Source organism: Stegostoma tigrinum, chromosome 27, assembly GCF_030684315.1.
Source record: "Stegostoma tigrinum isolate sSteTig4 chromosome 27, sSteTig4.hap1, whole genome shotgun sequence".
Classification (NCBI taxonomy): Eukaryota; Metazoa; Chordata; class Chondrichthyes; order Orectolobiformes; family Stegostomatidae; genus Stegostoma; species Stegostoma tigrinum.
In genome coordinates, this window is record NC_081380.1 from 34506049 (window position 1) to 34519100 (window position 13052).

Below are 13052 nucleotides of genomic sequence, written 5' to 3' on the forward strand. Positions count from 1 at the left end.
CAATAATCTCTTCTTGTCAATTGTAATTCTGTCATTGGTGGGAACTGAACCGGCATTTCTCTACTGTTTGCTGTGCAGTTGTACCTTTTAAAGAAAATATGTTCACAATCTTTGGACTGTGTGTGTTTATTCGTCACAAAGAGAAGGATTTTATTCATTTCCCAACAAGAGGGAAAATAGATCTTATGTTCAGGTATCAAACGTTCTTTTAGGTTTTGTACATCCATGTGCGGAATTATTTTTGTCTGGATGTGCTTAATTATGTATAGGCTTGTGCCATTAGGACATGCTAGATGAAGTCTAGTACAGAGCTTCATAGTGAAAAGGAGAGACGTTGCTGAAGCTTATTTGTCTTGCACTCATCAAGATAACATAAAGAATGTCAAATCACCACAATTTATAGCGCAGGGAGAAGGATTCTCAAATTGACTCTGGTGGAGGTGTTGCTATTGAGAAAGTAATAAATAGCTTTACTTCCCCTCCCCCAACTTTCTGGATTATTCAAAAAATGTGCAAGACTTGAAAAAATCTGTTTGCAGCGAAGTTATTTTGATACCAAGCCGTAGCAGGAGAAATCAGAAATGCTGACCAAAACACTGCTCAAAGATACAGGTTTTAGAGAGGGGAATGGAGAGGTTCAGTGACAGAATTCCGGGTATATAGGCAATTACCAGGCAATTTTCCCACCTGGCCCTCACGACTGGGAGGCTTGCTTGCCAAATTTTCAGCTCGGAAATTCAGCTGCATGTTGTTCCTTTTCTCTCATTGTTCAGAATATTCGCCGAAGACTACACGTAGCCTAACTTTCTGATGCATGGCCTGGGCAGGTTCAATTCCCTATTGGGAGCACCAAGTGTGACATGTTACACATTACAATAACAATGATTTGTTACAAAAACAATGATTTCTTCTGTCCCATTGCTCAATTGTGAACTTTGCGTGGAGGAAAATCTGTTATGTTTCTGTAAAGGAACCTGAGATTGATCAATTATTGGATTTGTTGAGTGTGCAGAGCCTGCTGGCTCCATGTTGCCTTAGTATGGGAAATTGTTTCAGTTATATCGTGTACTCAACGGGTATAACCCCAATTGCAGAAAACTCTTGATCTGTCAGATTCTGTGACTGGGTTGGCCATTAATTCAGGACTTAATAATATCTTTGAACTAGATAACAGCTTCATATCATATCCCCCGGTGAGATTGCATTCAATTCTAGATAGAGGTTTATTTCCTTATGGAGTGATTGTGTTCAGACCCAGTAAAAACACTGACAATTTGGAAGCACTCTAACTGATGCTGAATTGAATATTAATTGCATTTAATTTTGTGTGCAGCTCCATACTACCGTGGAGGTGTTGTATTCATAGCTGAGCACAGGTTCTCGGAGCTTTGGGAGCACAATGTTAAAACCGACATGTAGTCACTAATTTAAGGATAATTTGAGCTGCACGTCACTCTGGGGCATCCTGGTGACTCTCTTTCAAGCATGTTTGTTTTGTGAAGCTGTATTATTCAGGAATTTTGTGAAAATGTCTAATTTTGTGGGGGGTTTTTCCATGATAATGATGTTCGTAAATTGAGCTATTGAAGGCTGTGCAGAATGAAAATTTAACAGAAAATTGAACCTGAAACTTGAGTAATGGATAATACCAATTGGTTTGTGTGTTTATATTATTGTAAAAGTAAACTAATAATCATGCATTGGGAAATGTGACTGGCATTTAGCCCCTTGACTGACTATACAAATCTCTTGAGCATTTACATCTCTTTCTGAGAGGTCTGTGGAACAAGACTAATGGCTCATACGTTTCATCTCTAAATATTACTTCATTCTCCTACCAGTTTCAGGCACCGTTTTCCACATGGACTACCCACTATCTCACTCTTTCTCTCAAACAGATAGACACACAATGCACACAGTCACATGACATATTTACACCCACAATCTAGCGTGTATACATATTTCATGTTGGAAGAACATGAGCTTTCTGGACAGGGATAGGTAAAGTACATGAACCTTGCTATAAAGGTTCTTGCCTACAGATTGATAGGGTCACTTTGTTGCGATGGCAGGTCCAGCATCTATATTTTACTGCTTTTTGCCTATTCCCTCCACCTAATCACAGGCTTGTCCCCAGTGTTTTAATCCATTCCGCAGCCCATGAGAGTTTCTTTCTGAAGCCTTGTAAAAGCCTCACTTCTAACTGTGTCTTCCCCTGCTTTCCACGGGTTATATTTGATAGTATTCTCTTTCTCGTCCAATAAACTAACTCTTGAGATGATTATCATTTGAAGCTTGGTGTGAATGCTGTGATGTTCCAAATTAGTTACCATTGCAAACCTGACCCTTCCATTGGATTATATTTTCTGGCAGTGTTTTGGGTTTGAAGTTACAATGGTTTATGATTTGCGTACAGATGTCCTTCAGAGAAACAGAATTCAAATTGGGTAAAGTAGTCCAAATCTATTCTCCTAGTCATAAGAAGTATTTCTTGAATTTTTTTTCATAAGAAATGATATCCTAAGTATGAAGCCGGAGTTGAAATCAGCTCCTGTTAAGAGTGGTAAGCATAAAGGAAAATGTTTTAACAGTGAAATAACAAAAAAACTTAAGATTGTATTTGAATGTTAAAATGTAGGCAGAAAATGTGAACCTATGACCGTATATATGCCTGTTGCACCTACATTAATGTACAAAAAAAGTATGTGAAATACAAAGAGCTTTTAAAATGATTGAGTTTGTGATGTTGGTAACTTAGAGTATATTTCCATATCTGATTTTTTTTTCTTAATAAACTTAATGATCTTTTGTTTGTTCATAGTGACCTTCAATTATAATAAACGTCTTGTATTCTCCCTGCCTTTTGTTCAACAACAGTTTTTTGTTCTTCAATATTCAGGGTCCTAGTGAAGTGAAATGATTCCAATCTAGATTCAGCCTTAATCTCTTGTTTGCTGAAGATCTTTGCGGTGATGCAATACTCTGAATGCTTGCTTATTTTTTAAAATATTTCTCTTCACTCAAGGAATGTGGGTGTTGCTGGCTGTCCAGCATTTATTGCCCAGTCTAGTTGCCCTTGAGAAGGTAGTGGTGAACTGCCTTCTTGAACCGTTTCAGTTCACGTTCTGTAGGTAGATACACAATGCCACTAGGGAGGGAATTCCGGGATTTGACCCAGCAACGCTGAAGGAACAGAAATATTTTTTCAAGGCAGGATGGTGAGTAACTTGGATGGGAACCTGTCCTTCGAAAAAGTAGTGGCCGTGGGTTTGGAAGGTGTAGTCTAAGGATCTTTGAATTTCTGCATTGCATCTTATACACAGTGCATCCTGCTGCTACTGAGTGTCAGTGGTGGATGGAGTGGATGCTAGTGGGTGTAGTGCCAATCAATTTGGGGAATCACGAGGTGAGTTACCCGCTGCGGCAATCTTAGCCTGTGACCTGCTCTTGACAAATCCATCTGAATTTTGGGTCAGTAGTATCCCCCCCCCCACCCCAGAGGTTGATAGTGGGGGATTCAGTGATGGTTACATCAATGAATGTCAAGGAGCAATGATCAATCATCTCTCACTGGAGATGGCCATTGCTTGGCATTTGTGTGGCGTAAATGTTACTTGTCATTTGTCAGCCCAAGCCTGGAAATTGACCAGATCTTGTTGCATTGGAACAGAGATTGCTTCAGTATCACATTATGCACTCATTGGTGAACATCTCCATTTCTGAGCTTATGATGGAAGGTTGTTGATGAAGCAGTGGATGATGGTTAGGGCTAGAGGTAGGAACTCCTGCAGAGATGTCCTGATGTTGAGATGACTGACCTCCAATAACCACAACCATCTTCCTATGTGCTAGGTATGACTCCAACCACCAGAGAGTTTGCCTCTTGATTCCATTGATTTTAGTTTTGCTAGGGCTCTTTGATGTCACACTTGGTTGAATGCTGTCTGGATGTCAAGGGATGTTGATGCCCCACAGCACCTCATCGATGCCCAGTCCTAAGTTGCTAGACCTGTGTGAAGTCTGTCCCCTCCAGCATGCTGATAGTACCACACAAAATGATCGAGGATATCCTCCAACGTGAAGGTGGGACTTCTGTTTCCACAAGGACTGTGCAGCAATCACTCTTGCTGAAATTGTCATGGACAGGTGCATCTGCAGCAGGCAGATTGTTAAGGATGAGGTCAAGTATGTTTTTCACTCTTGTTGGTTCCCTCTCCACCTGGATTCTAAGGTGGAGGAAACCGAGGGCCCACCTGTGGTGCAGTGGCAGTGTCCCTACCCTTGAACTAGGAGGCTTAGCTTCACAGTCCCACTTCTCCACGGGTGTGTAATAAGTTCTGTGAACAGTTTGATTAGAAAAGCAGGTTAAACAAGGAAAAAGTGGAAAAGTTTCCTTGAAAAATTCTTGTGGGGCTTCGGTGTTTTTGTGCAGTAGCACAGCTTCAGGTGACTCAAAAACAACCAAATGATTACAATAAAGTTTCCTCTTGTTAGCACCAGATATTGAGATAACATTATACCACATTTAGGTTGTTACAGTGAGCTTTCCTTAGCGTACACCTCCTAACTACATATAGTTTATTTATACTGTAATACTATAATACACCTGATGCACCTGCAGGAAAGACATCCAACCAGAGCTGATAACTATTCAAACAATGAATAGCCTGCTGTGCATGTCCAGCATTTTCCATTAATAACAAAATTGCTAAATTACTTTTATGCGAATAAAGCTTTCTTTGATTAGAATGGTCTTGGTTATGTGTATTACTACACAGTGTAGCTAATTTCTTTCCACTGCTGTTGGAACCAAACAAATTAAACTGCACATCTTTTAACAATAATATGCATAGCTAGTTCAGCCTCATTACTGTCTAGTTGCACAAATCCAAACAAGGCAGATTAATTTGTTGTTTAGATGCCCTGTAAGCAACTATTATGGGAAATCACTGCAATTAGTATTCACCTCATGTTCACCTGGTGTTAAAACGGACTACACATTCTCTTAACAAGACTGTAAGAAAATACCAACTTAACGTTTTTAAAAAATGTTCAAGAAAAATATTAATCATGCATGTTAGAACACTGAAAACCTCACGTGGTTACATATAGGAAGTATTGCTGTTTTATGAACACAGAAATTGTCTTTTCACATGCTCACACCAGCAGCATCTGTGACTTGAATTTGAATCACCCCAGTCTTGCAGTGGATCGTTTTTCTCTGTTTTACCAGAGGGTTCCCGCTTCCCCCTCCAGCTTTATTCCACTTGCAAGACTAAACACTGATGCAGTTGAAAGAACTGACTATCAAAAAACCAGAACCACCATGAGGGGCAGAGTGACCTCCTGTGTTGTGTGACCCTGTGAAGGAGCGATCGAAGAATTTCACATCTTTAAAATACTAGGAAAGAATTGATTCAGAAGGAAATGCTGACAAAATACAGTTCAGCACAGTGAAGATATAGTAAAGATTAGTTAATGAAGGAAAATAAAACGTGCATTTATATAGCACCTTTCACAATCTCAGCATGTCCCACAGTGCTTTACAGCCAAAACAGTGTTTTAGAGGTGTTGTCATTGATGTAGGAAATGTCAGCCAAATTGTGCGCAGCAATCTCCAACAAGCCATACTGTCACAATGACCATATTATCTCTCATTACGCTGTTGATTGAGGGATAAATATTGGTCCGGTCATTGAGTGTCTCCGACACTGCACTGGACCATCAGCCAGCGTTGTTGTGATCAGGTTCTAGAGTGCAACCTGAAACTTTTGTCTCAGTGATGAAAGACCTACCCAATCAACCACAACGGATAGAACAACGGTTTGTCCCAGGAAAGAAAACACAAAAATAAGCATCCTGGAGGCAGCCTTAGCAAAGGAGGAATGCAGAATATTCCATCTGCAGTCAGGAGAAGTGGCTTCTTATTTTTAGTTTTAAACTATCCAATGTGGAGTTGATAAGATTGTGAATGGTATGGATAGAGTGAAAAGTATGAGCCTTTTTCCGAGGATGGAGGGGTCAATTACTGGGGGGTGGGGGGCGTATGTTTAAGGTGCAGGGAGAGAAGTTTGAAAGAGATTGGGACGCTCCTCGGAGAGTCAGTGTGGACTTGTCGGGCTGGATGGCCTGTTTTCACACTGTGGAGATTCTGTGAAATTCCATGTGTTGACGCAGGTTTTTCACACAAAGGGTGGTGAGTGCCTGGAACACGCTGTATGAGGATGAGGTGAAAGCAGACGCAGTAGCAGCGTTCAAGAAGCACCTGGACAAGTACGTGACTAGGAAGGAACAGTGGGATACAGATCCTGGAAGTGAGGACAGTTTTAGTGTGGAAGGGCAAAATACATCAGCGCAGGCCTGGAGTGTCAAAGAGCCTGTACTGTTCTTTATTCTGCAATGTTCAGCATAGACTGGTTGGACCGAAGGATCCGTTTCTGTGCTGTAAAACTCGATGTGTCAAAATGTGTTAGAACCTCTGCTGAGTTTACTGAAAAGTTTTTCATGTACTTTAGCGTATACCCAACTCCACTCATCACAACAACTAGGTTTGATGGGAGCCTTAATGAATTTGTGGGATGGAATAAATTTGTGCAGTAATTACTGTTTAATGATCAATTAACAAAGCAAGGGGAAATAATTTATCTGAATTCTGAGTATGAACATGTTTTTTTTTTGGAGTTACTACCCTTTGAAGCACAAATAGTGTATATTGGATAGAGCAAGTTAAATCCCCTGAATGCTGTGTGATAACTCCAACCCAGGAAATATCAGTGAGGATAAGACTGGGTTGCTCATAGTGTCCCTGCCTGGCATCGACTAACTAACTAGGTTTTCGCTTGAGGAATGTCCATGTTCTTTGATTTGTGGTTACCAGCTTCAGGAGAAGATTGGGAGCAGAGGGAAAGCAGACAATTCCAGTAGCAAATATGTTCCTCGATCCTAGCTATCCTGTGTTAAGATTTCCAGGATTAATGATCGACTGGTGATTTCGATTCCCCAAGCACAGTAGGAAAATCAGTTCAGGTTTGGGGCTTCCACCTACCGTACTGTCCAGTCCAGTCAAATGGATGGTCTCAATGGCATGTGAATATTAATATCTATTTCAGAACAGATTCCATTCTTTTGTCTCTGAATCATGCCTATGGTGATAGAATTGAGGAAACCTAATGGACATCTTTCCAAACTAATCAATATAGGGTAAGCAATGGCATAGTGGAATGATCACCAGACTATTAATCCAGAGACCTAGGTAATGTTCTGGGGCCTGGGTTTGAACCCCACTGCAGCCAACAATGAAATTTGAATCAAATAAAATTCTGGAATGAAGAATCCAACACTGACCATGAAACCAAAACCCGTTTGGTTCACTAATGTATTTTAAGGAAGGAAAACATACTCACCTGCCCTACACGTAACCACAGAAATCTGGTTGAGTCTTAACTGCCCTATGGGTAATTAGGGATGGGCAATAAATGCTGGCCCAGCCAGATTTGCTCACATTGCATGAACAGATTTTTAAAAATCCCATTAGTTATCCAATTGACCCCTGCCATTTAGTAATACAGAATCACAGTTTCTCCACTGTGCAGAAAGAGGTCATTCAGTCCATTAGGTCTGCACCAACCCTCTGAAAAGGCAGACCCCAAACCATCCCGATAACCCCACTGTTACCATGGTTAATCCAGCTAGCCTGCACCATAGTTTGCAGTTTCAATTTCGTATCCTATCCAGATTCTGATGTTTATCAGCTAACATGCTATCCACAACTCCTCCAGCTCTGTCAGGTAGCTCATCAGAATTTCATACCATTTTCAAAGAGTGATTAACCTGTGTTTAATAAGTGTTTGATCTCTTGTTCACACTTTGGTCGTGACATGCTTTAGGAGGTGCTGCAATTTTGCAAATTCCATTCCCTGTCCCCAAGTCAGTTCATAAAATGCAACTGTCTCCCAAATTAGAGACAGTAAGAACTGCAGATGCTGGAGTCAGAGATAAACCATATGGAACTGGAGGAAGGCAGTAGACCAGACAGCATTAGAGCAGGAAAGTTGATTCGAAACATCACCTTTCCTACTCCTCCGATGCTGCCTGGCCTGCTGTGTTCCTCCAGCTCCACACTGTGTTATCTCTCCCAAATTAGCCTGGCTGTTCCAGACTCTCTGAATCGGACGATGAAATCACAGCTTTGAGTTGCACTGACCAGCTTCCATCACTATGTGGGGCTCTAAGGAAACAAATATATAGGCCAAAAATTGCTGGCAGGGTAATCGTGAGTTCACTGTGCTCCTCAGTTATTACAGCACGAGGCCATTCAGCCCATCAACTCCATGTCGACTCTCTGAGTACAGCAATCCACTCAGTCCACAACCAGCAAACCTCACAACTCTATCCCTGTCATCCCTAAACTTCACTTTCCACAAATGTTCACTTAATTTCCTTTTTGAAATCCTTGACCATCTTCTCTCCCAATACCCATATTGACAATGAGTTCTCGGGCTTCACCACTCACTACTTGGGGGAGAAAGAAACGACATTCTCTTCATGTCTCTTGCCTAAAATCTTAAATCTGTGGGACGGAATGGTGGCTCAGTGGTGAGCACTGCAGCCTCACAGCACTAGGAGCTCGTGTCTGATTCCAGCCTCAGGTGACTCTGTTTTCATTCTTCCCATGTCTGCATGGATTTCCTCCCCCAGTCCAAAGCTGTGCAGGTTAGGTGAATGGCCATGCTAAGTTGCCCATACTGTCGAGGGAAGCACAGGTTAGGTGGATTGGCCATGCTAAGTTGCCCATACTGTCGAGGGAAGCACAGGTTAGGTGGATTGGCCATGCTAAGTTGCCTACAGTGTCTAGGAATGTGTAGACTAGATGGATTAGCCATGGTAATCCTTTTTTAACATGGTAAATCTGGGGTTACAGGGCTAAGGTGGGGTTCTGGGTAGTGTTGTACAGACTTGATGGACCAACTGGCCTTTTTCCAAACTCTAGGGATTCTATGATTCCGAAAAAAAAGGCACTTGGTATGCTTACATTTATTGGTCAGTGTACTGAGTACAGGAGTTGGAAGGTCATGTTTTGGCTGTACAAGACATTGGATCGGCTACTTTTGGAACACTGAGTGCACTTCTGGTCTTCTTGCTATAGGAAGAATGTTGTGAAACTTGTAAGAGTTCAGAAAAGATGTTGCCAAGATCAGAAGGTTCAAGCTATAGAGAGAGGCTGAATAGACTGGGGCTATTTTCCCTGGAGGGTCGGAGGCTGAAGGGTGACCTTCTAGAAGTTTATAAAATCATAAAGGGCATGGATAAGGTAAATAGAATAATGTCTTTTTTCCCTGGGGTGAGGGAGTCCAAAACTAGAGGGCATAGGTTTAAGCTGAGAGGGGAAAGAATTAAAAGGGACCTATGGGGCAATGTTTTCACGCAGAAGGTGGTGTGTGTATGGAATGAGTTGCTAGAGGAAGTAGTGGAGTCAGGTATAACATTTAAAAGTCATCTGGATGGGCATATGAATAAGAAGAGTTTAGAGGGATATGGGCCAAATGCTTGAAAATTGGACTATATTTAAATTAGGATATCTGGGTTGGTGTGAATGAGATGGGCTGCAAGATTTGTTTCTATGCTGTACATCTTTATGACTTTATCTATGACTCTAACACTTGGGCCATCAGCAAATGGGAATAGTTTGTATTTATTTGCCCTCTCTAATACAACTGTCACAAACTTGTGCATATGTATCTAACCTCTCCTGCACCAAGGAAACAACTCCACTGCCCTGAACCAACCCTACAACCAAAATTCATCATCCTGGGAACCATCCTGGCAAATTTTCACTGCACCAGCAGCGAAACTTGGACCCTCATCCTTCCTAGAGTTTGGTGACCATAACTGTATACACTGCTCTAATTGTAGTCTAACCAAACCAACTAAGAGTTTATGGTGTCTTTATTATTAATTACGACCTTACCGCGGTTGCCAATATTAATGTATACATAATATTAATGTATATGGTAGGGGGGTAAAATTCTCAAATCCATTATCAAGGACTTCATAGTAAAGCATTTAGAAAGCAGTGGCAGGATCAGACAGAGTCAGCATGCATTTATAAAGAGGAAATCATGCTTGACAAATCTGTTGGAATTCTATGAAGATGCAACTAGTAGAGTTGTCAAGGGGGAAGCCAGTCCTTGTACTATTTTTGGACTTTCAGAAAGCATTTGTCAAAGTCCCACATAAAAAAATTAATGTGCAAGATTAAAGTACATAGGATTGGGGGAAGTGTATTCAGATGGATTGAAAACTGAGTGGCAAAGAGGAAACAAACAATAGGAATTAATGATAACAAGGTGTAGAGCTGGATGAACACAGAAGGCCAAGCAACATCTTAGGAGCAGGAAAGCTGACATTTCGGGCCTAGACCCTACACCTTGTTATCTCGGATTCTCCAGCATCTGCAGTTCCTATTATCTCTACTAGGGTTTAATGGGTCCTTTTGAAATTGGCAAACAGTAACCAGTGGGGTGCCTCAAGGATTGGTGCTGGGACCCCAGCTATTCACAATGTATATTAATGATTTGGATGAGGGAACAAAATGTAACATCTGCAAGTTTGCAAATGATTCCAAGTGGGGTGGGAGGGTGAACTGTGACAAGGATGCAGAGATCCTTCAACATGATCTCGACAGGTTGGGTGAGTGTGCAAATCAATGGCAGATGCAGTATAATTTGGATAAATGTGAGGTTATTCATTTCAGAAGCAAAAACAAGAAGGCAGATTATTACCAGAATGACTATAAATTGGGAGGGAAGTGTGCAGTGGGACCTGGGTGTCCTTGTGCACCAATCGCTGAAGGTAAGCATGCAGGTGGTAAAGAAGGCAAATGGGATGTTGGCCTTCATTGTGAGAGGTTTCAAGTCCAGGAGTTGCAGTTATACAAAGCCTTGGTGAGGCCACACCTAGAATATTGTGTGCAGTTTTGGTCTCCTTTTCTAAGGAAGGATGCTCTCACTCTTCAGGGAGTGCAGCGAATGTTTACCAGGCTGATTCCAGGGCTGACAGATCTGACATAAGAGGAGAGATGGACTAGATTGGGACTGTTTTTGTTGGAGTTCAGACAAATGAGGGGGAAATTTCACAGAGACTTATAAAATTCTAACATGGCTAGATAGGGAGATGCAGGGAGGATGCTCTCAGTGGTGGGTATATCCAGAACCAGGGCTCACAATATGAGGATTTGGGGTAGACAATTCAGGATGGAATTGAGAAGATATTTCTTCACCCAAAGTATGGTGAGCCTGTGGAATTCATTACCACAGGAAGTAGTTGATGCCAAAACATTGGAAGTTTTCAAGAGGTGGCTAGATTTAGCACTTGGGGCAAATGGGATTAAAGGTTATGGGGAGAAAGCAGGATTAGGCTACTGAGTTGGGCCATCATCCATGATTGTGCAGAATGGCGGAGCAGGCTCGAAGGGCCGAATGGCCTCGCTCTGCTCCTATCTTCTATGTTGCTATAAGCTGACAATTCATGATGTCAGAAGGGCTATGCCACAAGATGTGAATTGTCATAAATTGCTGGATGCTTTGCACAATTCAGCTATTTATTCTCATAAAACAAAGCTTGAGATCAGTCCCTCTGTGAGAATCAAGAAACTGCTGGACTTGTACTGTGAGTAAGAATAAATCTCACTGAGGTCTTGTAATTAATGACATAAGGATACTGTTAGTGCTGAGATTATAGGTCTGACATGAAACCTAACCTCTCCAGTCTGGAAATAGAAAGAATTTAAGCTGTGGACTCTCAGTCCAGTTGGTTGTAAATTGTTCCTAAAGCTTATTTTTTTTGTCATAAATTTTAAGTTTCGCTTTTGTCTCCCTCTCTTAGCTCACATTCTCATTCTCTCACTTTGGGGGAGAGGCAGTTACTCTTAGAAGGAACTTCAAGCCATTCGGCACATAAGAGGACATGAGCAGGTGTTCCTCCTGACTGAGAACCCTGGAACATGGCATCCTGCCTGTAGTCATCTAGCCGGCAGTTCCAACATTCAGTCGCACCACAGAAGTTTGTGCCTACTGCTGGCACACCTGAGTCCCAGCTTCAAGGAGTGATGCTGCGAGAAAGGTGGGTGTTGTTAAGACTGGCTCACTTAGTAGGCCCCTTAGTGGGAGGGGCCACCTGGAGACAGGGGAGTGGCTCGAGGTCAGAATCTCTTTTCCTCTCTGTTTTATTTTATCAGCCATCTTGAACTTGACGTAAGAAAACCTGTATAATAATAAGTATATATTTAATAATGAAAAAGTCAATTTTGACACAAAAAACTTACATCTACACAGCACCTTTAAAGTACAATAAAAACACCTCAGGGTTATCCACAGGATACATCTTACTAATGCCCTTTATGGAAGGAAATCCACTACTTTACCTGGTTTGGCCGAGGTGTGATTTCAGATCCAGAGCAAAGGTTTCATTCCTAACTGCCCGCTGAAATGGTTTAGCAAGCCACTTGTTTTCAGGGCAATTAGGGATGGGCATTAAGTGCTGGTACAGTCATCCACACCCAAATCCTATACATGGTTATTTTCAGTCAGATGTTGTTAGAATCTTGCTGCACATTTCATGTAATAAAAGCAAAACACTGCAGATGTTGAAAATCTGAAATGAATACAGTTCTGAAGACAGCACATAAAATGTTAACTCTATTTCTCTCTCCACAGGAGTGCCGTACCTGCTGAATTTCTCCAGGCATATCTCTTCTGTTGTGAGGACAGATCTTTTCAAACAACCTGTTCAAACACCTCTGGAACAGACAGGACTTGAACCTCGGACTCCTGGCTCAGAGGCAGGGGTACTACCACTGTGCCACATAACCCTTAAAATACAAATTGTTTGCAACTTGCATTACCAAGAGAATAATGTTGATATTTTCTAATCAATCTGTTCAGAGATGTTATTACACTGATATTAATTGTTATTAGTTCTGAGGAAGGGTCACCGGACCCCCCACCAACCTCCGGATACAACATATCATCCTCCGACACTTCTGCCATCTACAA